This window comes from Vulpes vulpes, chromosome 1 (assembly GCF_048418805.1).
Source record: "Vulpes vulpes isolate BD-2025 chromosome 1, VulVul3, whole genome shotgun sequence".
In the NCBI taxonomy this organism is placed as follows: domain Eukaryota; kingdom Metazoa; phylum Chordata; class Mammalia; order Carnivora; family Canidae; genus Vulpes; species Vulpes vulpes.
The window spans coordinates 19,084,743-19,107,398 of NC_132780.1; the positions used below are offsets into that span (position 1 = coordinate 19,084,743).

The window sequence follows — 22,656 nt, forward strand, 5'->3', positions numbered from 1 at the left end:
GCTAAACCCCAAAACCTGACATTCCCTGATCACCTGCTTATATACTCTGATCTTTGTCCCACATTTTACCTAATCTCTTCCTTTCACCTTAGCTTTTACTCCAGAGCAAAGACCCCAAGGTCTAGACTCCTGTCAAGGAATGGAAACTATCCATCTAAAGGTAATGATGACCCAAAGAATGAGCTTGGGCCAGCCCAGTTTGAGCTTAACCTTTGACTAATACCTATGTAGAAGGATCAAAGAGTAACCCATGGCACTTTTACCTCATTATACTATGAAAATCTCCACCAAAGGAGAAGCACAAACCTCATTTACATAACATACAAAGAATATATACAAGTGTGTTTGCAAGTACCTGTGCAACCTTGTGCCAAGCTCTACGGAAGATGATATTGCTGAATTTCCATCCTAACCCTAAATCAAAGGAAACCATCCCCCCTGGCTTTGAGTCTCTGCTTGGGAAGTTATCCCCTATGATCTCCTTATTGGCTGCAAATCAAGTTTCCTTTGTGTCACAACCCCACCTGGTATAGTTTCTATCTAGGACTCTATTCCAGGATTTTAATAAACTCAAACATATTAGTTAAGCGATTCTTGTTCTTTGCCTTTGTTTTTTTTTTTTTCCCTGAAAATACAAAGTAAATAGAAGGGTAACTCTGTGACCTAAGTGTGCAAGAAAATAAAAATCTATAAGATGAAGGTCTGCCTTAGAACCTCCAGTCCTAGAAATCATTCTACTACAAGAGAGAGCATTCATTGTCCAGTGGAAACTGATGGGAGGAGCTAAGGGTCAAGCAAGAATTCTTGAGACATTTTTGTTGCAAAAACTTTTTATGACAGGACCCCTGGGTAGAAAGACCTATATTGTCCTTGAGAGAAGCCATTGATTATATACATTTAAATTGGGGGGAGCAGAAATAAAGGAAGTTTCTATAGGGATTTTCAGACATTAAAGATGACTTTCAGGATCCTAAAGGTCTGGCTATTGTCAAGGTGCTAGCTTTTTGCCTCTAGCAAAGCATTAACATTAAGGAAGTGTGAATTTCTAACAGCTTGTTCTTATCAAGAGACTGCAAGTTGAATTTCAGTTTCTCTACATTTCTTTTCCTTTCTACTCCTTAAGGAAACTACTAGCAAGACAGTATCAGAAGAAAACAGTCTCCACTTTACTTAGGATGATTTCTGCATATCACTCAGGAAGTAAATCCAACTAAGATCCTTATGAATATTAAAGGGGAAAGTAGAAACATTATAAGGGAGAAATCTGTCAGCACCAAACCAAGTCAAAGAAGGTAACATAAGCTCTAAGGATACAAATTTATATCCGTGCTTAAGGCACACCAAAGGACCTATATTACTGGTATGTTCTTATGGCCACCAAACATTAGATCAGAATATAAATTGATTTGAGAATATACTGCATTTATACAAACTTCAATCACATATAGTATATTTTAAATAAAGGATCATTTCCACAATCTAAAAAGCAAGACTCCCACTCCGCCCTCCCTTAGTTCCGACCAAAGAAGAATTTTCCCAGATACTCTGAGCCTCATACCCATTATGTTTATTTATACATTTTCTCCCTCTTGGTCTACACAAAGGTCAAAAAGCATCCAGATGGGACTTAAATAAGAACTGCTTTTCTTGACTAATATTCCAACCAGACTCCATCAGCAATAGGAATGTTGGACTCAAAGACTTGCCCTGTGAATCTGTCACAAAGGGAATATTTTCAATAGTTGCAGGACTTTTTTTTTTTTTAATCTTTTTTTTTTTAATTTAATTTTATTTATTTATGATAGGCACACAGTGAGAGAGAGAGAGAGGCAGAGACACAGGCAGAGGGAGAAGCAGGCTCCATGCACCGGGAGCCTGACGTGGGATTCGATCCCGAGTCTCCAGGATCGCGCCCTGGGCCAAAGGCAGGCGCCAAACCGCTGCGCCACCCAGGGATCCCTACTTGCAGGACTTTAATTCAAAGGGACAACTGTTGATGCGCTGTTGGAAGCCATGTTGGAGAGAAGGCAGAGAGGCTCTGGGATATAGGGAAGAAGTGTTCTAAAGTCACTTTTGAAAAGGTTTTAAACATCAGGTGAAAACATAAGGCAGAAAAATCAAAACTAGAGGAACCAACATTTGCAATTTCTAAATTAATGGAATTCCAGGAGGAAAACATGATAGCCTCTGACCTCAGATGCAAGGCTTACCTGAGAACTGGCCATTTCTTCTTCCTTCACCTTGTCCTCTAGATTTCTTTCTCAGAAGAGATTCATGGAGAAATCACAGCTGCATCAGGAGAAAATGCCTTTAAAGCCACCAACAGAGCCTCTGTACCTCTAAACTGCTCGCCAGAAAGCAGGACTTTGAAATGCAGAAAAGGCCCCCAAACTTCCTAATCCTTTGCCTTAGGGGCCTTTCAGAAACTGAGTTCCTACGAGGAGACCAATCACTGACTTTTCATTCTTTCCTTTCAGGGGGCTTCCCCTCCTACAGACTACAACAAATTCAGCTACCGCCTACCGAGGGTGTGCTGCCCAGACTTGACCCTCCAGAAATCACAGTAGGGGAGACCAGTTACCTCTCCTTGGCCAAAGCTTGCTCTCAACTCTCATAAAATAACTTGGAAGCTCTCATGCTTAAACCTGACCTCACTTAAAATCACCCGGAGCCTTTATTTAAAACAACACTGTCCTTTCCACCCACACCAATTGACAGAAACATAGAAGAAGGATACCAGCAAGGATCGCTCTTGAAACTCCACATAATTATCCTACTGGAAAGCAAGTGAGAGAAGTGATCGGGCAAAGGAGAGTCACTAAGGCTATGATTGTTATCCAGATTTAAATCCATGCCTTCTCCACTGATCAGAATTTCTGGCACTTTACACATTCTGCCTCTTTCTGCTACACAGAGGGACAGACTCTTACAAACGGAGCGTTCCCTTATAAATGAAAATGTCTTTCACAAAAGTAAACAAACTGGGTTTCAGAGCTTTTCCTTTGTCTGCTGTTTCTTTAAAATAACAGCAGAGGGGCGCCTGGGCAGCTCAGTAGGCTGAGCATGTGACTCTTGATTTCAGCTCAGGTCCTGATCTCAGTGCCATGAGGTCAGGGTCCACTGAGGAGGGAGCCTGCTTAAGATTCTGTTGCTCCACCTCTGCTCCTCTTCCCCCTTCCTGGCTCCTGCCCACAAGCTCCTGCTTTCCTTCTCTCTCTCTCCCCCTCAAAACAAACAAACCAAAACACCACCCCCCACACAAAAACATAAGAAAACCCAAACCTGGTCTAAAATAATCTTTAAAGAGATATATTTTTTGGTGACAAAATGTTCCCCACCGCCCCCCGCTCCAGTCAGTAAGGAAATGTTGTGGGTTTTTTTAAAGATTTTATTTATTTATTAATGAGAGAGAGAGAGAGAGAGAGAGAGAGAGAGAGGCAGAGATACAAGCAGAGGGAGAAGCAGGCTCTATGCAGGGAGCCTGACATGGGACTCAATCCTGGGACTCCAGGATCATGCCCTAGGCTGAAGGCAGTGCTAAACCACTGAGCCACCCAGGTTACCTGGAAATGTTTATTTTCATAAGTAACTGCAAAAATGGTTTTCCAAAGTGATTTTACTTCTTACTCTCTCATCAGCAACATATGAGAATTCTAATTCCTCATATTGACACTAAAATTTGGTTTTATTCTTTTTATTTTAGGGATTCTAGAAAATATTATTGAGTGGTTTCTCAATGTAAAGTGTGACGTGGCTTACTTCAGCTATCCTGGTGACTCAAACTAAAACCTCTAAAGAGTATAAAGTCAAACAAAAATCAAATGGCTGCATGAAAACAACAGCAAGGCTTCACAGTGTAAACCAAGTATCCTTTTCCCTCTCCTCGCCAAGCTTCCTCTCCCCCCTTCTTAGCCTTTGTTTTCTGTTTTCAGGAATCCAGTACCACTCTGAAAACCTGGTGAGCAAGGCTGGCAGCACAGACACCATTCCTGTTGCAACAGGCCAGATCCTATACATGCCTGCGAAACCCCTCAGCCCCAGTCACAGAGTGAGCTTCTACTTCTGGGGCCTTATCTTCCTGCATCCTCCTCCATCTGGCAAAGCTATATAAAGCTACTGTTCTTCATCCCCAACACGGTCTTCAAGTCATATTTTTGCCCTAAAGCACAGAGGTCACTTTGTGACAACAGAATGAATGTGCAGGAGAGGAAAACATTTTCCTCATCTGTTCTCAATTCTTTGGCCAGTCTGATAATTACAGAGATTTCAGACAGATTCACAAGACAAAAGATTTCTTAATTATGGGAACCCCAAACACATGAGGCTTAAGACAGGCAATTAATGGGCAGCCCCGGGGGGCTGCGGTTTAGTGCCGCCTACAGCCCGGGGTGTGATCCTGAAGACCCGAGACGGAGCCCCACATCAGGCTCCGTGCATGGAGCCTGCTTCTCCCTCTGCCTGTGTCTCTGCCTCTCTCTCTCTGTGTCTCTCATGAATAAATAAATAAAATCTTAAAAAAAAAAAAAAGACAGGCAATTAATGCATATATGCATGCCACTGTCTCTTAAGAAGAAGAGTATAAGGATATAGAATTTCAAAAATGGGGAAGCATATTCACAGGAAAAAGGAAAGAGCAAATGTTTGTCAAGGAATAGGTTGCCACACCAGGCAGGTAACTCTTTATCATATAAAAAGTTAATCTCTGAGGCTCCAGGGTGGCACAGTTAAGCATCTGCCTTCAGGTCAGGTCATGATTCCATCGTCCTGGGATGGAACCTCTCCCCCTGCTTGTTCACATGCACATTCTCTCTCACTCTCAGTCATATAACTAAATAAATGGGATGCCTGGGTGGCTCAGTAGTTGAGCACCTGCCTTTGACCCAGGGCGTGATCCTGGAGACCTGGGATCCAGTCCCACATCGGGCTCCCTGCATGAAGCCTGCTTCTCTCTCTGCCTGTGGCTCTGCCTCTCTCTCTCTCTGTCTCTCATGAATAAATAAATAAAATCTTTAAAAAAAAAATAAAAGCTTTAAAGAAATTAATCTCTGATACTAGCTCTATTACTGATAGACTTCTCCCATCTAATTCATTCTTGGTATATAACCAACCTCACAAAACAAGGAAATCCTTCCATTTCCTGCAACAGAATAATCATAGAGGATCTTGTTCACATAGAAGTTACATAGAAGTGCCCCTCTAACCAATTTAGTAGTTTTTAACTCTGGATGAACCTCTAGACTGTGTAATTGATAAACCACACCTCTTTCTATATCTATTGAACATGCATTATTTCCTAGAAAGAATAGGGACAGAAGCCTTTTGCATCACCTCTCCCTGAGACACCCATACAAAATCTCCAAGCAGGTCCATAACATCTGTAGCTGGCACCACTGAGTCTACAGGCAATCAAGAAGTGTTACAGATTATCGGGCTCCTCTTTTACTGATGACTGGCCTCAAATTCCTTTAAAAATCTGTGGGCATGGCTGAATCCTTGGAGATGCTTTCTGGACAAGACTCCACCTTCTTTGCCAGTGGCCGGCTTCCTGAGTAAAGCTCTTCTTCCTTTCCAATCAAAACTTATGTCTTGAGTATTGGCTTTTCGAGCCACTGGAAGCCAAAAATGGAGTTTTCAGTATCAAAACTATTGTGGCACTGTTGAGCCCATCCAGCAGGAAAGGATTCTTGAGATGTTTAAGGTGCAACTTAGTTTATTCAAATAGCAGGGGGATAGGATGCTCAGGTAGAAAGAGTTGCACTTTGGCTGTATGAAGCTGGTCCTTCCTTATACGCTTAGAGTTCAAGGAGGGGACATGTATTAGATCATAAATGTTTCTTCAAATTTCTACTTGAAAAACTACTTTTGCAAAGTTTCTCTGGTCCTTTTCACTCAGTTCAGTATTATGGGTGAGATGTACAGCCAGTCATGAGACCCTTTAAGAATGTGCTAACCAGTATGTATTTCATCAGTATCAAAACTCTGCAGCCTATAGGTCAGCTCTCTGGGCTAAAGATGAACATTTTTCTGTTTCATCCTTCATCATTTTACCTCTGACCAATTATTGGTTCTTAAATGTTTAGGGTTGTTGAAAGGTGAAGGGCTTCTATTGTGCAACTTCTTCAAGGTGATATTGTTGTAGAGGTGTCCCTACCCATGCAATGAAATTGGGCCCTATCTGTCTCTACCTATAACTATTTCATAAGGCCACTGTTGTAAAGTCCAGAGGGGACGGGGTGGGGGTGAATTTATTTTGAGAGTCAGTATGATTACTTGGCTGGGTAAAGGAGTCAGAAGCTGCTTACATATATCTCAACAACAGGAGAGAACAAAGCAAAAGGAGAACACATTAGAGTATTATTATAATGAAAATTCAGAAGAGCAATGAGAAGACCACTTAGCGTGACCATACTCCACTCTCCATGAGGAATTTAATCAATTCCTAAGTGACAATGTAGAGAGAAAGAGAGAAATCAAGAAACAGACTCTTAATGAGAGAACAAACCAATAGTCACCAGAGTGAAGGTGGGTGAGGTGAAGGGTTAAATAGGTCTTGCGAATAAAGGACTGCAATTCTTGTGATGACCACCAGGTAATGTATTAATTTTTTAACCACTGCATTATACACCTGAAAATAATATAATCCTTTATCTTAACTAACTAGAATTAAAATCTTTCTGAAAAAAAGATTTCATTTATTCATGAGAAACACAGAGAGAGAAGCAGAGACATAGGCAGAGGGAGAAGCAGGCTCCCCATGTGGAGCCCACATGGGTCAATCCTTGGACCCGCAGATCAAGACCTGAGCCAAAAGTAGATGCTCAACCACTGAGCCACCCAAGGGCCCTGGAATTAAAAATCTTAAAGAGTCAAAATCAAAGACAAACTCGTGACAATCCATTAAAATACTGATGCATCTATATAATAGCAATATATAGAAGTAAAGAATACTATCTGATGTGGTTGAAATGAAGAAGCATTCACAGATATCAGCAGAGGAGAGCTAACAGTCTCATAAAAAAGCATACGACCGGGCAGCCTGGGTGGCTCAGCAGTTTAGTGCCGCCTTTGACCCAGGGCGTGATCCTGGAGACCCCAGACCCAGTCCCATGTCAGGCTCCCTGCGTGGAGCCTGCTTCTCCATCTGCCTGTGTCACTGCCTCTCTGTCTCTGTCTCTCTCTCTCTCTCTGTATCTCTCATGAATAAATAAATAAAATCTTAAACACACACACACATACACATTTCTATATATATATATAAAAAAAAGCACACAACCACATATTGACATTTCTTAATTATTGCTTCAGCCTATGTATTGAAATCATGACTCCTAAGGGGTCAATATATCCGAACAAGAATGCTTCTTGAGGGCCTGGGTGGTTCTGCAGTTAAGCATTTGCCGTTGGCACAGGGTGTGATCTTGGAGTCCTGGGATTGAGTCCTACATCAGGCTCCCTGTATGGAGCCCGCTTATCCCTCTGCCTACGTCTCTGCCTCTCTCTCTCTCTCTCTCTCTCTGTCTCTCATGAATAAATAAGTAAAATTTTAAAAAAAGAATGCTTCTTGAGTGCTTGTAATCTGTATTTTCAAGAAGGAACATACAGTGGATTTAAAATGCATAATTTTATATATGCATGATCATAACATGTTTTTTTTTTAAGATTTTATTTATTTATTCATAGACACAGAGAGAGAGAGGCAGAGACACAGGCAGAGGGAGAAGCAGGCTCCATGCAGGAACCTGATGTGGGACTCGATCCCAGGTCTCCAGGATCACACCCCAGGCTGCAGGCGGCACCAAACCGCTGCGCCACCAGGGCTACACCATAATATGTTTTAATGATAGAACATACTGTTTTTTAATGTGTTAATACTGATGTGTACACTAATAATGTATTATCCTGCCACCAACATTAACCTACCTTACCTTAAGAATGTAGACAACAGGTGGTATTTACCATGCATTTGATAATGGTGACGTAATATCACCAATAATCCCTTTTCTCAGTGGCCTCTGAATATATTTAAAAGAGTATTAAATACATTTAATACACCATTAAGTGTATTAAATAATGTGTGATTATATTTCCCACAGTTCATCTATTGTATCATTTTCTTCTCCTTTTAACTGCTGAGACATCCACATGGATATATAACATATTATATAGGGGGACCGTTGGCAGGTTAGGTAAACTCCTTCCTGATGGTGTGCTGCCTGCTATCCATTTTGTGTAGTCAGTTGGTTTGCAGGGGACATGAACTGACACAATACCTTCTCACTAGTGCATTCCCTAAACAACACCCTGCAGAGTCACAAGTTACTATAATTTCTGACATGACACCTCAACCACTGCCCTTGTGAACAACCAACTCCCCTGGCAACCTATGCATCCTCATACCCTGTAGAGAAGAACCCCACAGAGATTACCTAAATATGTTTTTGTCTCAGTGGCTCCATCTGGACTACCCAGGAACTCAAAGACTCTCTGTCCATAGATCCAAATAGACATTGAGCCCCCTGTCATGATGGACAGTTCCCTTTGATGTGTAAATGAAGTCAATATCTACATGTGGCAGTACTCGGTGTAAAATAGATACCCCATAAATGGAGAAAAGTATTCCAACATGAGGAAAGGCATGAGAAACAAAAATTACAAGAAGAAGAACTGCATGAATTCTGCAGGTGGAGAGAGGATACCTATTACTGGGTTACACACCTGACTCTCAGAATACAGAAAGACAAATTCTACTTGTCTTAACTTTTTAAGCATCTCCAGTTCTTCTTGATCTCAGTTTCATTCCTAGTTACAAATGCATCTGAGACATTTTTTTGTACGTTTTGTAGAGTCCTCACTGACCTCTTAATTGAGATTAGAGGGATACAAGGACAATGGGCCACAGTATAAATTCAGACATTTAACACCCAGAAGGGTGTGAACATAGGTGAAACATAATGACCTACATTCCCAAGGGGGAAACATAAATAAAATATTTTTTAAAAATAATCTTATTTATTTGAGAGAGTCCAAGCAGGGGGAATAGCAGAGGGACAGGGAGAAGCAGGCTCCTCACTGAGCAGGGAGCATAGTGCAGAGCTGGATCCCAAGATCCTGAGACAAAGGCAGACACCCAACCAAGCCACCCAGGCACCCAAGGCTATCTTTTTAAAAATATTTTATTTATTTATTTGAGGGAGGGAGGGAGATAGAGTGCACGTGAGCAAGCACAAGCAGAGGGAACAGCAGAGGGAAAGTGAGAAGCAGGCAGCCTGACAGGGAGATGGATCCCAAGATCCTGGGATCATGATATGAGCCAAAGGAAGTAGCCACCGAGGTGCCCTACTAAACGCATAAGTGGAGGGGGACCTGGATTGCTCAGTCAGTTAAGCATCTGTCTGTGGTTCAGGTCATGAGCCCAGGGTCCTGGGACAAAGCCCCAACTTAGGCTCTCTGCTTAGCTTCTCCCTCTCCTGCTCCCACTGGTAGTGCTCACTCTCTGTCAGAGAAATACAGAAAATCTTAAAGCAAAACATATACCTGGAGAACACTTTTTGAAATGGAGGGAGGGATATGGAGCCAACACGTAGTCACTCCAAAGTCCAAGTCAGATGCTCATGGTGTCACCTGATGACTAAAAGTAATAGAGATGGGGACTTGGCAAATATGGTGAGTTCCTGGGAACAAGGAATTCCTACTTTTCTTCATACTTTAACTGAATTCCCTCGGGTTACTGATAAGCAGTAAGATTCTGTTGGATACAGAAATTACTGATCTTATTCAGGTCTAAATTATTGGCAGTGGATGGTGAGGGGTATTGGATGATGGAAGCATCATAGACAATACTTTAAGATATATCACAGATTAGATGTTAGAGATGAAGCCTTGGGGACACTCTAATAGGCAGGATCAGCAAGGCATGTGCTTTGATTCCACAAACCACTAGTATCCCAGGTGTATAACTCCAACATTGGTTTGATCCACTACAGATGGATGATCTTCCAGGAATGCTGATCACTCCTTCATTCCATCTTGCCCATGATTAGGGTAGTCACGTCCTCTGGGCTCTGTGCTTGTTGCCAGTGAGTGGGGACACAGGTTAGCAGTCAGAGGTAGTGAGCATCTCTGCCTCAATCTACCCAGTTTTTGGCCATGATCTCCGTGGTCCTTCACAGCCCTTGCTGCTCCTTTACCCACCTGCCTGGAGTGGAACTCGGATTTCTATTACTGTGGAATCCAGTACAAAGAAGTTGGATAACAGGTTATTCATTTTAACATTATTACAATTGAAATATAATAATCCATTTCGGGGCATCCTGGATGGCTCGGCGGTTTAGCGCCGCCTTTGGCCCAGGGCGTGATCCTGGAGACCCCGGATCGAGTCCCGTGTCAGGCTCCCTGCATGGAGCCTGCTTCTCTCTCTGCCTGTGTCTCTGCCTGTTTCTCTGATTCTCATGAATAAATAAACAAAATCTTTAAAAAAGAAAAAAAAGATCCATTTCATTTTGTACCTGTGAGTTTGTTTTCAGCTATACCAAGAATGACAAATACTTCTAAAAAGAAGATGTATATTTTCTGTTATATACACAATGTATATGTAGGAAGCCCATGTCTGATAAAATGACTGAGACATCATATATGGAGTAGCTCTACTTCCCCTTTTTTGTACTTCTATTATCCATTAACAGCCGTGTGCTCATCTTTCATCTCTCATGGCCCAAAAATGGTTGCCCCACCAGTAGGCATCAAATCCTGTTTCATTACTAAGGAATAAAAAGAAATATGAGAAGACATATGGACTTTTAAGATTTTATTTATTTATTCATGACAGACACAGAGAGAGAGGCAGAAACACAGGCAGAGGGAGAAGCAGGTTCCCTGCAGAGAGCTCTGTGTGGGACTGGATCCCAGGACCACGGGATCTCGACCTGAGCCAAAGGCTGACGCTCAACCACTGAGCCACCCAGGTGCCCCATAGGGGTTTTGACTCAAAGTTATTTCATTTTCATTCATTCGGGGTACTGCACAGACACTTCTCCAGAGCTCAGGGACAGACCAGAGCTCTCTCAGATGGCTCTGTAAGCAACACCATGTGTACAGCAAAAGTGAATACTCAAGAATATCTTTAAAAATGGCCATTTTTACCTGCACTGTGTCACAGCATCTGATACAATGGCCATCGCCATTGGCACTGTAAAAAGATGTCATGAAAATCCCTCAATGTGAGAATATGCTTAACCTGGAAGCACAAGAATTTCATTACGTATGCAAATAGAATGCGTCTTTGAGGTAGGAATGTATACATTTTCAATCCTGTACATACATTAAGATTTTAGAGAAAAATTATTGTTATTATTATTTTAAAGATTTTATTTAGTTATTTATGAGAGACTCAGAGAGAGAGAGAGAGAGTCAGAGACATAGTCAGAGGGAGAAGAAGGCTCCATGCAGAGAGCCTGATGTGGGACTGCATCCTGGGACTCCAAGATCATGCCTTGAGCAGAAGGCAGACGCTTAACCACTAAGCCACCCAGGAGTCCTGAGAAAAATTATCATTATTATCTTTTTAAAAGAATTATTTATTTATTCATGAGAGACACTAAGAGAGAGAGAGAGGCAGAGACATAGGCAGAGGGAGAAGCAGGCTCCTCGCAGGAAGCCTGATGTGGGACCTGATCCCAGGATCCTGGGATCTCGCCCTGAGCTGAAGGCAGACGCTCCACCACTGAGCCACCCAGTTGTCGCTAGAGATAAATTATTGAGGAGGAACAGTATTCCTTTACCATTCAGAATTATTTTACCTAGTCTAAGGATCAAACTGACAGAGACAGATTACAGGTGAAAAAAATTCCAAAGTCTCGTTACATACATCCAAAGGCCCAATAATGAAAGCGAGACCCATAAAAATTACTAATTGTTGATAATATTTGTGCTTTTTAGAAAAAAGAGATAACACATCTGTGAGAATTTGACAGTGTCAGAAAAACTCCCGTTTGGGCCTTCAATTAGTAGAGAATTCAGAGTAGAATTTAGGTAGTGGTAATAAAGTAGTGAAAAGTAACCAGTCTATTCATGCAATGTCTCAGCTCCTAATTCCCTATCCATGCACATAAGAATACCTCTTTATCTCTTCGTACAGAAAGGGTATCTATAACATGGGAGACTGATTTTCTAATTTCTCAGGGTCAGAGTGTCCTTTTTGCATTGGCTGTTTCCTAAACAGTTTTTATATCAAAAAACCAATATGCCAAGGGGCACATATTAGGGCAGTCTGCCATTGTCCTCTACACAAACTCGGGAAGACAGAACTGGCAATCCACCAGAAGCAGGGAGAGCAGAAGCCAAGAACCCTCACCCTTCACAGACCCACCCAGATTCACCTTCTTCTGAAGATTGTCCAGGCTGGCCCCACTCTGGGACCTCCCCTCACTGAACAGGTGGAAGGAGATCAAAATTTTCTTTGGCTGACTATTCTCAGTTGCAATAGTTGGTGCTCACTTTGCTGAAACCCAAAGGTATCATGGGAGCAGAGAAATATACGTTTGAGTGCCTAAATATCTGTCTTTGTCATTAAAGTCAGTACTTCTTTTGTGTACACAATCAGGACCTTGTTTTCCATTTTTTGAACATCCACTTGTTTTTGTTGCTGGAAGTTATAACAATACATATCCACATATATGGAGAATTATAACCTGACACTGGTCTCACCTCATGGTGGGTGTTGAGCCAAAAAAAAACATGGCCAAGACAAAAATAGGAAAAGGACAGGTTTTACTTGCAGGAAGTAAAGAGAATATGGAGGACATTTCCAAAAAAGTAGCTCCCCAAACAACAAAATTGGGTGAGTTTTAAATCAAGAGCACATGCATATATTCATCAAGGGGCAGGGGAAAGGACATTTCAGAATGAAATCCATCAAAAGCCATCCTAAATTCACAACATCCAGGTCCCAGTTGATTTAAGTCAAATGACCAGCAAGGGTGGGCATCATCAGTTCTCTGGTTCCTTTATTCTGTTATCTGGGCATTCAAAGGGGTTTAATTCCCACAACATCCACGAGAGAATCTCTGTTAAGAAAATCTTTACTTTGGGGACGCCTGGGTGGCTCAGCGGTTGAGTTCTGCCTTGGGCTCAAGGCATGATCCACGGGTTCTGGGATGAAGTCCTGCATCTGGCTCCCGGTGGGGAGGCTGCTTCTGTGTCTCTGCCTTTCTCTGTCTCTCATGAATAAGTAAATAAAATCTTAAAGGGAAAAAAAATCTTTACTTTGGAAACAGCAATGGGAGTTTTACCATGGATTTATTGTCTCTGATATGGCTAGACTATCTCCTGGATTGATGGTGGCTGTTTGTATTTACATTCTTTGCTGCTTTAAAATCATTAACTACTGATGTCTTTCTGCAGTTTTGACATATTCCAGGACATTCATCAAAGAGGTGCATGGGTAAGTAGTGCTGGCATAGATCACAAAATACCTGGGGGCCTATCGTGGCTTCTCTTGTGTAAAGAAATCCTTGTCTTCTTTCCCTTTTTCTGTGGATCCTTAACCTTATCTACCTACAAAATGTTTACCACAATCAAACTCATGAGCATTTCCAGCACTCCATGTAGTTAAGACTTTTTCTTGTGGTGACAATTTTCTAGACACATTCTTACCTTTCAAGCGTTAAATACATCACTATAGTCAGTGTGCTATGCAACAGAATCCCAGTATTTATTCATCTTAAGTGACCATAGTGACATTTATGGATTTTTTTAAAGATTTATTTATTTATTTACTTACTTACTTATTTACTTATTTATTTATTTCAAGACAGAGAAAAAGAGAGCAAACAAGGAAAGGAGGAGAGGAAGAGAAAGAATATCCAAGCAGACTCTCCACTGCACGTGGACCCCAACATGGGGCTCAATCCCAGGACCCCGAGATCTTGACCTAGGCCGAAATCAAGAGCCAACTGCACGACCAAATGAGCCACCCAGGTGCCCCAAGTATTGTTATATTTAACCTTAAAAATAAAAACTGTTTGGAGTGCCTGAGTGTCTCAGACAGTTGGTCGTCTAACTCTATTTCAGCTCACATTATGATCTCAGGATCATGAGATCGAGTCCTCCAATGGCTCCTCAATAAGTATGAAGCCTGCATGAGATTCTCTCTATCCACCCCCCCCCCCCGTCTCTACACCCCACTTGTACTCTTGCTCTCTCTCTCGGTCTCTAAAAATAAGTAAATAAATAAAAGAATAAATTAAAAATAAGTAAATAGGGCAGCCCCGGTGGCTCAGCGGTTTAGTGCCGCCTTCAGTCCAGAGCATGATTCTGAAGACCCAGGATCGAGTCCCATGTCAGACTCCCTGCCTGGAGCCTGTTTCTCCCTCTGCCTGTGTCTCTGCCTCTCTCTCTGTGTCTCTCATGAATAAATAAATAAATAAATTCTTTTTAAAAAAATTAAATAAATAAAAACTGCTAGTTATTTTTTCCACCAAAAAATGGGTTTACTCAGGAATAACGGAGTATCAAATTAGGGACATACAGGCTATGGCAAAACCATAGGTGAGCCTAGGAAACAAAGAGGCATGCTGTTTTGAGGAGAGAAGGGGGAAGTTGAGAACTCTGTTATATACTTAAAGTTCTTTTGGAGTAAAATGGTAGTTTGAAGGATGGCAATTTTTCAGTGGTTGAGCTATTGCCTGGAAGGGGATAAGAAAAGCATCTCTTCCTCTGGCTGGAATTGTATAGTCTATTTCCAAGGTAAGGGCGGGCAAGACCTTCCCTTCCCACTGGATCTGCCATACTACCCTGAGTCATAGGGCTTGAGAGCTCCCCCTGCTGAAATCTCCTGACTCCAAGGTTCCCACTACTAACTTCCACATTACCATCTGAAAAACGTCTCAACATTTCCTTCACTGGCAGTTCCTGGCAACAAATCTAATCTTAATGTTGATGATATCACTTTTTTTTTTTTTAGATTCCATGTGATTTCATGCAGTATGTTATTTTCCATGTGTGTCTTATTTAATTCAACAAAATATCTTACAAATTGTATGGGCCAAGCACAAGCTGCCCCATGATGAGTCACATTGGCAGAAAGATTATTTTGAGTTAAAAAGCACACAAAATCCAGTAGATTTAGGAAAAGTCTTTTCCACCCCCTTCACTGACTAAAGAGAATTTAGAGAGAGAAGCTGCCCCAGGATGAGAGCTATTACCACATGTAACTACATTATGATATACACTAGGTATGAGAAACAGAAGGAACCTAATAAGACCTGTTTGAGCCAAGTTCTCTATGTCCTATTGTTTTTGAGTGGCCCAGAGATTAATAGTTTACTAAATATTTACTCTTTTTCTTCTTCCTGTGAATTTTATCTCATCCTTGGGAGTTCCCAGACTTGTACCTTCTTCTTCCCTTTCTTTATCTGCTTTTCTCCTCAAAGACATATATACCTTGTCAGTTTTTGAAACTTTCATATCTGTGTGAAGTCCTCCATACAAACGGTTTGAATTTGAAGAGAACTTCCTCTTACGTTCCAGTTTGGTTTTGTATATTCCTCCAATCTATACTTAGCTCCTATTTTATACACATAATGTTAAGGAAGAAAAAGAAACAAAAAGGCAGGGCCCAGCATCTACATTCTCAGGGGAAATAGGGGACACCTAATACCGATCCTTAAAGTATTATAAGGATTAACTCACTCACATGTTCCTGGGGTCCCAGCAAAGCACCACGTGTGTACACAGAGTAAAAGCTCCATAAATACTGCATTAATGATGTATCATGTTATTTTCCAAATACAGACTTTCTTAGACTATAACTACTCCAAGCACTCTTGGCTACATGGGTCTAACTCACTGACCTATGCTCTCTAGCTTAAGGCTTGAGTAATTGTAGCTTCTTGAGATTTCAACAGACCTTCGATGTGGGGGAAAACAAGGAATCTGATGTTTCTAGAAGATCAAGCTTGACTCTACTAGAAAAAGGCCTCTCTGATGCCAGCAAGCCTCCTTGAGATCATATCAAGAATGACTAAGCACTGTAGCACTGCTTCCCCTGCCTGTCAATGCTCACTACTCCTGTGTGCCTTCCCCTTAAAAACATCCAGCTTGGTATGTGACTTTGTAGATTGTCTTTGGACATAAATCCACCATGTTCTCCATCTGCCACCCTCCTGAACAAAGCAAATTTTCCCTTCCAACTGTGAAAATGAGTAATGGAATGCCTCACTAAAATGGAGTCAGCAAGGAGCTCTCTTGTGCCACCACCGGTAGTCAGTTGCACACTCGATAGGAAGAGACAGACTTGATCTTACATGGACTTCATCTTGCTCCAGGATACTATGCTATTCCAGTCAAAGGAAGAGACACCTTCCTTATGTATAAAAGATGCTTTCCCTCCACAAGGGCCTTTGTATATGAATGGACTGCCTTAACTAGAAATCATCGAGAACTTCAATGGCCATAACTAGATTTTTTGATCTTTCCAAAGTTACTTTTATCAAAGATGAGCCAAGGAAAATTGGCTAAAATCATCATTCTAAAATTGACAAAACTGAATGGCATTCCTGATTTAACTGGTATTTTGAAGGTTCCAAGCCCTACCAGGAACATCATATTGCCTCATGCCAACATACAATTTTTCAAGTCAGTAAGGCAAGCAATTACAAACACAAAAAAAGGGTTTCTGAGGCCTCTTCTTCCCCTACCCGACCTTCTTTGTCACAGTTGCTAGGAAGGCCACCCTGTAGTCAGGGCCCACCTCCAGTGTAATCTGTCCTCTATCTCTCCCTTTCTCATCTCTGCTCTCAGTCTATCCTTTGTTGCACTTTCCTTTTCCTCTGAGGTCCCCTCTGCTACCTCCTCTCCTGAATGTACTAAAATCTGCTTCATTAATGTTAAATCGTCTGAAGATCTAAGTGGATACAAAGTTTCTTTCTTCTCTTTTTTTCTTTCTTTTTTAAAAGATTTTATTTAGGGCAGCCCAGGTGGCTCAGTGGTTTAGCGCCACCTTCGGCCCAGGGCCTGATCCTGGGGATCCAGGGTCCAGTCCCACGTCAGGCTCCCTGCGTGGAGCCTGCTTCTCCCTCTGCCTGTGTCTCTACCTCTCTCTCTCTCTCTCTCTCTCTCTCTCTCTGTTTCTCATGAATAAATAAGTAAAATCTTTTAAAAATGTTTTATTTATTTGACAGAGAAAACAAGCAGGGGGAGTAGGAGAGGGAGAGGCAGGGAGCCTCTCTGATGAGCAGGGAGCCTGGTGTGGGGCTTGATTCTGGGACTCCAGGATCAAAACCTGAGCTGAAGTCAGATGCTTAACCAACTAAGCCACCCAGGCACTCCACAAAAAAATCTTATTTTCCCTGGAATAGGGCTGAACTTTGAGCAATAGTCAAAGAGTTCCCTAAACTGACTGAGGAACTCCATGGTTTTGCTGAAGAATTTAACATATTTACTCAAAGTTCCAAAGCTGGTTTTTCAGATGTATATCAATTGGTCCACATGCTTGCAGTAAGGTCAGGCCAAACATTAGATGGAACTAGCCCAATGGGAACATTGTGAACAGGATCCAAATACATAGACCCCTAACTTTTGGCAAGATGCTAGAAAACTCACTAGAAGATGTCAACAATCAATTATAACTGTTTCCCCTGTCCAGTGGATCTGAACAAAATTCAGGTTTAGGGGCACCTGGGTGGCTCAGTGGTTGAGTGTCTGCCTTTGGCTCAGGGCATCGTGATCCCAGAGTCCCGGGATCCAGTCCCTCATCGGGCTTCCTGCATGGAGCCTGCTTCTCCCTCTGCCTATGTCTCTGCGTCTCTCCCTGTGTCTCTCATGAGTAAATAAATAAATTCTTAAAAAAAGAAACTTCAGGTTTATACACAGGAGACAGATGAATCCCTTCATAAGGGTAAGAATCAAATCCAATTTTTCTTTAAAGATGGATTCAGTCAGGACACCAGCTCTTGATTTCTCTCAGGTCACGATCTCAGGGTTGTGAGATTAAGCCTTGCTTCAGGCTTAATATATAATATATAATATGTAAAATATATTTATATATCTTTAAAGATGGGATGCCTGGGTAGCTCAGCAACTGAGCATCTGCCTTCAGCTCAGGACATGATCCGGGGTCCTGGGATTGAGTCCTGCGTCAGACTCCCTGAGAGGAGCCTGATTCTCTGTCTGCCTAGGTCTTTGCCTGTCTCTCTCTGTGTCTTTCATGAATAAATAAATAAAACCTTTAAAGATAAAAAACAGGGGATCCCTGGGTGGCTCAGCGGTTTGGCGCCTGCCTTTGGCCCAGGGCACAATCCTGGAGTCCCGGGATCGAGTCCCACGTCACGTTCCATGCATGGAGCCTGCTTCTCCCTCTTCCTGTGTCTCTGCCTATGTCTCTGCCTCTCTCTCTCTCTCTCTATCATGAATAAATAAAATAAATCTGAAAAAAAAAAAAAAACAAGAAAAAAAAAAAAAAAAACAGACCTCTTAGACCACAAAATTGCTCACCAAGCTCCATTGCCAGTCCCTGTGCCTCCCTTGTTATAACAGCTCAAAGAACAGAGTTCCTAGCAGCTCCACCTGCTGGGTGGCCTAAACTGGTATTTACACTTTCCCGAGGTTCAGACTCAGATAAAGCAGAGCAAAAAAGATAGTTTTGTATTTCTGGTCAAACCAGTGCTTCCAAGGTAACACATACCATCCTGCTTTCCATTCTTGAGATGTCCATGGACAGTCCACAGTTAATTAAAATTAACAAATACATAAATGCAAATGATGGTCCATCAAATTATCCTCAGAGCCTCTAATCCACACTTACTATGTCCCAGTCTTCTCTCTATATTTGTGACATCACATCCAACATTATTTTTAAGATTAGTAATCATGAAAAATAAGAGAAGGAATCTTTACTCCCAAGGAGGCACACCCAGCACCCAAATCATCCAGGAGAAAATGAGCCTATAGTACCCAATTCCCAGGGCTTCAGAATGATTAACATGCATATTGTATGTAAGATTCCCACCGCAGTGTCCTGGACACATATCCAATGCATCCACATATACCTGGAACATGTAGTAGATGCTCAATAAACCTTTCTTTCAGGAATGAGTGCATATTATTTATCCCAAACAGCTTTGCTCAGATACCACTGCCTTATCTAGTCCCTTTGTATATTGCAGGGGATGAGCAGAGATCATCTTTCTAGAAGCTGTTACTACTCATCAGTGGGATTGACGGCATTTATGTTGAGAATGGACAGTTTTGTATAAGGGACTCAGGGGTTCTTCTGCTTTCTCTACCTTAATGCTACTGGAAATGAAGTCTGAAGATGGTGACCTCAATGGCTGTTATAAATACACATTAATGGGCTTTATCCACACCTAGGGAGCCATGATATCAGACCACAGGGCCCCCAGAATCTGTCCTTAATGGGAACCTCACATGGTTTGTATATACATGAAATTTTTTTTTAGATTTTATTTATTTATGAGAGAGAGAGAGAGAGAGAGAGAGGCAAAGACACAGGCAGAGGGAGAAGTAGGCTCCATGCAGGGAGCCCGATGTGGGACTCAATCCGGGTCTTCAGGATCATGCCCTGGGCTGAAGGCAGGCACTAAACCACTGAACCACCCAGGGATTCCCCTGAATATACATGAAGTTTTAATGATGTTTGAAAATTAGTTCTCAGCTACCGACTCATGTTGGGATCTCCAGTGTAGGTTTTAAAACTATCATATCCAGTATGCTAACCACAAAGATCCCTTGATGGGGCCTAGCACCAATTAGGTCTTAACGAAGTAAATTATTACACTGTGAGGCCAAAGCAAACACTAAGGCTCCCAGGTACATTTCTGAGGATGGAGCCCAGAGTCTGTTCAATGGGAAAGCCTCCATGGGGAAGGCTACTTTGCCTAAGATTTGGTAGGGGAAGGTCAGTCTAGCCCACAATCTTGATGTACCCGGTTTTGTGTGTGTCTCCAAAAGATAAGTGCACCCCACATGGGAAAGGAGTAAATCACACTGGGGCCTCCACTTCGAAACTCCTTATGTGTACAGATTTTTCTCATGTCCCCAAAAGCATGGGAACATTAATAGGATCATAGACTCTTACTGGCCATGGGAGGCTTTTAGATTTCACTGTGAATGCCAAAGAAGACACTAGAACAGAAAGAAGGTTAGTTCTTAGAGGATGTCGGAGCATGTGAAGAGTGAGACAGGAAATGTCCATCTGTGACCACAGAGAATTAAACCTAGGCTTCCAGAATCTTTACATTCAAGTAGAACTTCGTAAAACCACATTTTAAAATCAAATTTTCTCCTTTAACTTTTGGCCTTCACCTGTGTCACCTGCTTCATTCATTCCCACCTACCTGGGTGTGCGACTATGGTCTCCTTTCTCTTCATGTGCCAGGGCTCTTTACTTTTCCAACGAGGTTGACCAGATTCAAACTAGAGACAGCAAGATCTATGGACAAGAAAAAAGAAACATGACTCTTGCTGGAGAATTTACAGTTTTAAATCCAATACTATGCTCAGTAAAGAAGAGAGCATATTACAGAAGAATATAGAAAATTATTTCTCAAAATGCTGTTTTCTGATGGCCTCATTAGAATACTTAGGAAGCATTTTCAATATTCAGCTCCTAAACTCTATTTCCAAGTACTACTGAATTAGAAATAAAAAACAGATATCTGATTTTAAGATGTGGGCAACAATATTCTATGCCACTTAGTTTCTAGAATTATCACTAATGTAAAGTGAAGTTACAGATAACCTTAGGGAAAGACAAGGATAAAGTCAAGATAAAGCATCATGACTGCTTCCTTCCTTACACGAACAAATGCATGATTAATTCCTTAAAATAATGTCCTTTGTCATTGGTGTTGAGTTACACTATAGAATTTCAAGACAATTGAATATACAGTAATTACGTGGTACTTTTCTTTTGCTGAAAATAAAAAAAAGTAATAAAGGAGAGAATATCTGTGACCGTGTACAGAATAAAATGGAAACTCATTAAACCAAAGACCATTTAGAACATTTATTTGCAAAGGCCAGGATCTCCAGTAAAGAAAGATGAGAGCTTTCATTTTCCACAGGAATCTGGCAGAAAAACCCTGAACCAAATGAACAAAGGTAACATCAGATGCAACAAGACAAATTGGTATCAATGACCTGAAGCATGTAGGACTCCTCATTGTTAGGATAAAATTCACAAAACAAATCATCTGATGATACCAATCATAAAAATATAGCAGCTTTATGAAATTTCAAGCCACAGATTGCTCCCATGTCCTGTAATCTTTAATGTATTTCAAACATTAAGTCTTTCATTAAAGCAGTCTAGACAGCGAGGCTTTTTCAGAACTTTTTTATTTTTAAGATTTTATTTATTTATTCATGAGAGACCCAGAGAGAGAGGCAGAGACATAGGCAGAGACAGAAACAGGCTCCATGCAGGGAGCCCAATTCGGGACTCTGGGATCATGCCAAGCCAAAGGCAGATGCTCAACCACTGAGCCACCCTGGTGTCCCTCTTTTTCAGAACTTTGACTTATTCTGGGCGCATAAGCCATCTGGTTTGTTTGTTCATGTTCATCTAGTTTCCATAAACTCAGACCACACCCAGACAGAATCTAAATATTATATATTCCCCTCCTTCACTGGGGTCCTGAAACCTGACCCATCCCCAGGTGAGAATCATGGGTATCAACACATCCCCTTGTTGATCTAGCAAAGGGAATATTTTCAATAGTTGCAGGTTTCAAGGTAGGAATTCTTCATGCTGCATAGAAAGCCTGGCTGGAGAAAATGGAGACACAGCCCCAGGGATGTAAGAGAGGAACATCCTAAAGGGCTATTTTTTTTTTTTTTTTTTTTTTTACTATTCTTAAAAGAATAAATAGTAGTCTAAAACAAATTTACTAGGCAGAACCACCAGAGATAGAGAAGTAATAATCTGCAAGTTCTAAATAGATGGCCTTTCAGTAAAAAATGAAGACACAATCCCTGAGCTACGTCAAGACAAAATTTACCTGAGAGTCATTTCTTCCTCTCCTTTCCCTCCTAGGTTTCTTTCTCAGGTGATATTATGTAAAGAAATCACACATGTAAGCTTCTAAAGGCCTCACTCAGCAAGGCCTCTTCACCTGCTGTTATCAGCTAGCTCAGAGGCAGAAGGATCTTGAAATGCACAAAAAGATGCCCTCTCCTTTGTCACAAGAAAGATTCAGAAAAAAGGAACTCCTCTGTGGACACTTACATGTGAGTTTCTCCTTCCTGGTATCAGATGCCCTCCCTTCCCACAGACAGCCACAAATCCTGCCACAGCATGAGGAAACTGGGCTGCACTGACCTGCCCCTTCCAAGTCCAGACTGAACAGTCTGATAGTTTTCTCTTCAACTGAAAGCTGGGCTCACTCTCACAAGTATGTCTGTAAATCCTGTGCTTCACTCTGGCCTGAGAATCACCTGGAGCACACAGTTAAAGCAGCACTGCTGCTCTTATAATAGACTCTGGCAGAGGGCCCAGGTGAGGGTGGTTCTTAAAACTCACTGTGGCATCTTTACTGTAAACCCACGCTAATAAGCAATGATGTACTTTCAAGTTTCAATATGCATAGAAATCACTTTGTATTCTAAGTCTCATTGAAGAAATGGTGATTCTGTAGGCTT

At 41.6% G+C, this 22,656-nt stretch overlaps 1 protein-coding gene across 3 annotated transcripts in view; it reads right to left on the reverse strand.

The window, feature by feature from the left end:
• Nucleotides 1-22,656, reverse strand: part of LOC112909358 (KRAB domain-containing protein 5-like) — a 169,140-nt gene that overhangs the window by 70,129 nt on the left and 76,355 nt on the right. For all 3 annotated transcript variants that reach the window (XM_072758096.1, XM_025985264.2, XM_072758152.1), the window contains exon 2: nt 20,352-20,446. The gene's annotated coding sequence lies outside the window, so the exon portion shown is untranslated. The remainder of the gene's footprint in view (nt 1-20,351; nt 20,447-22,656) is intronic.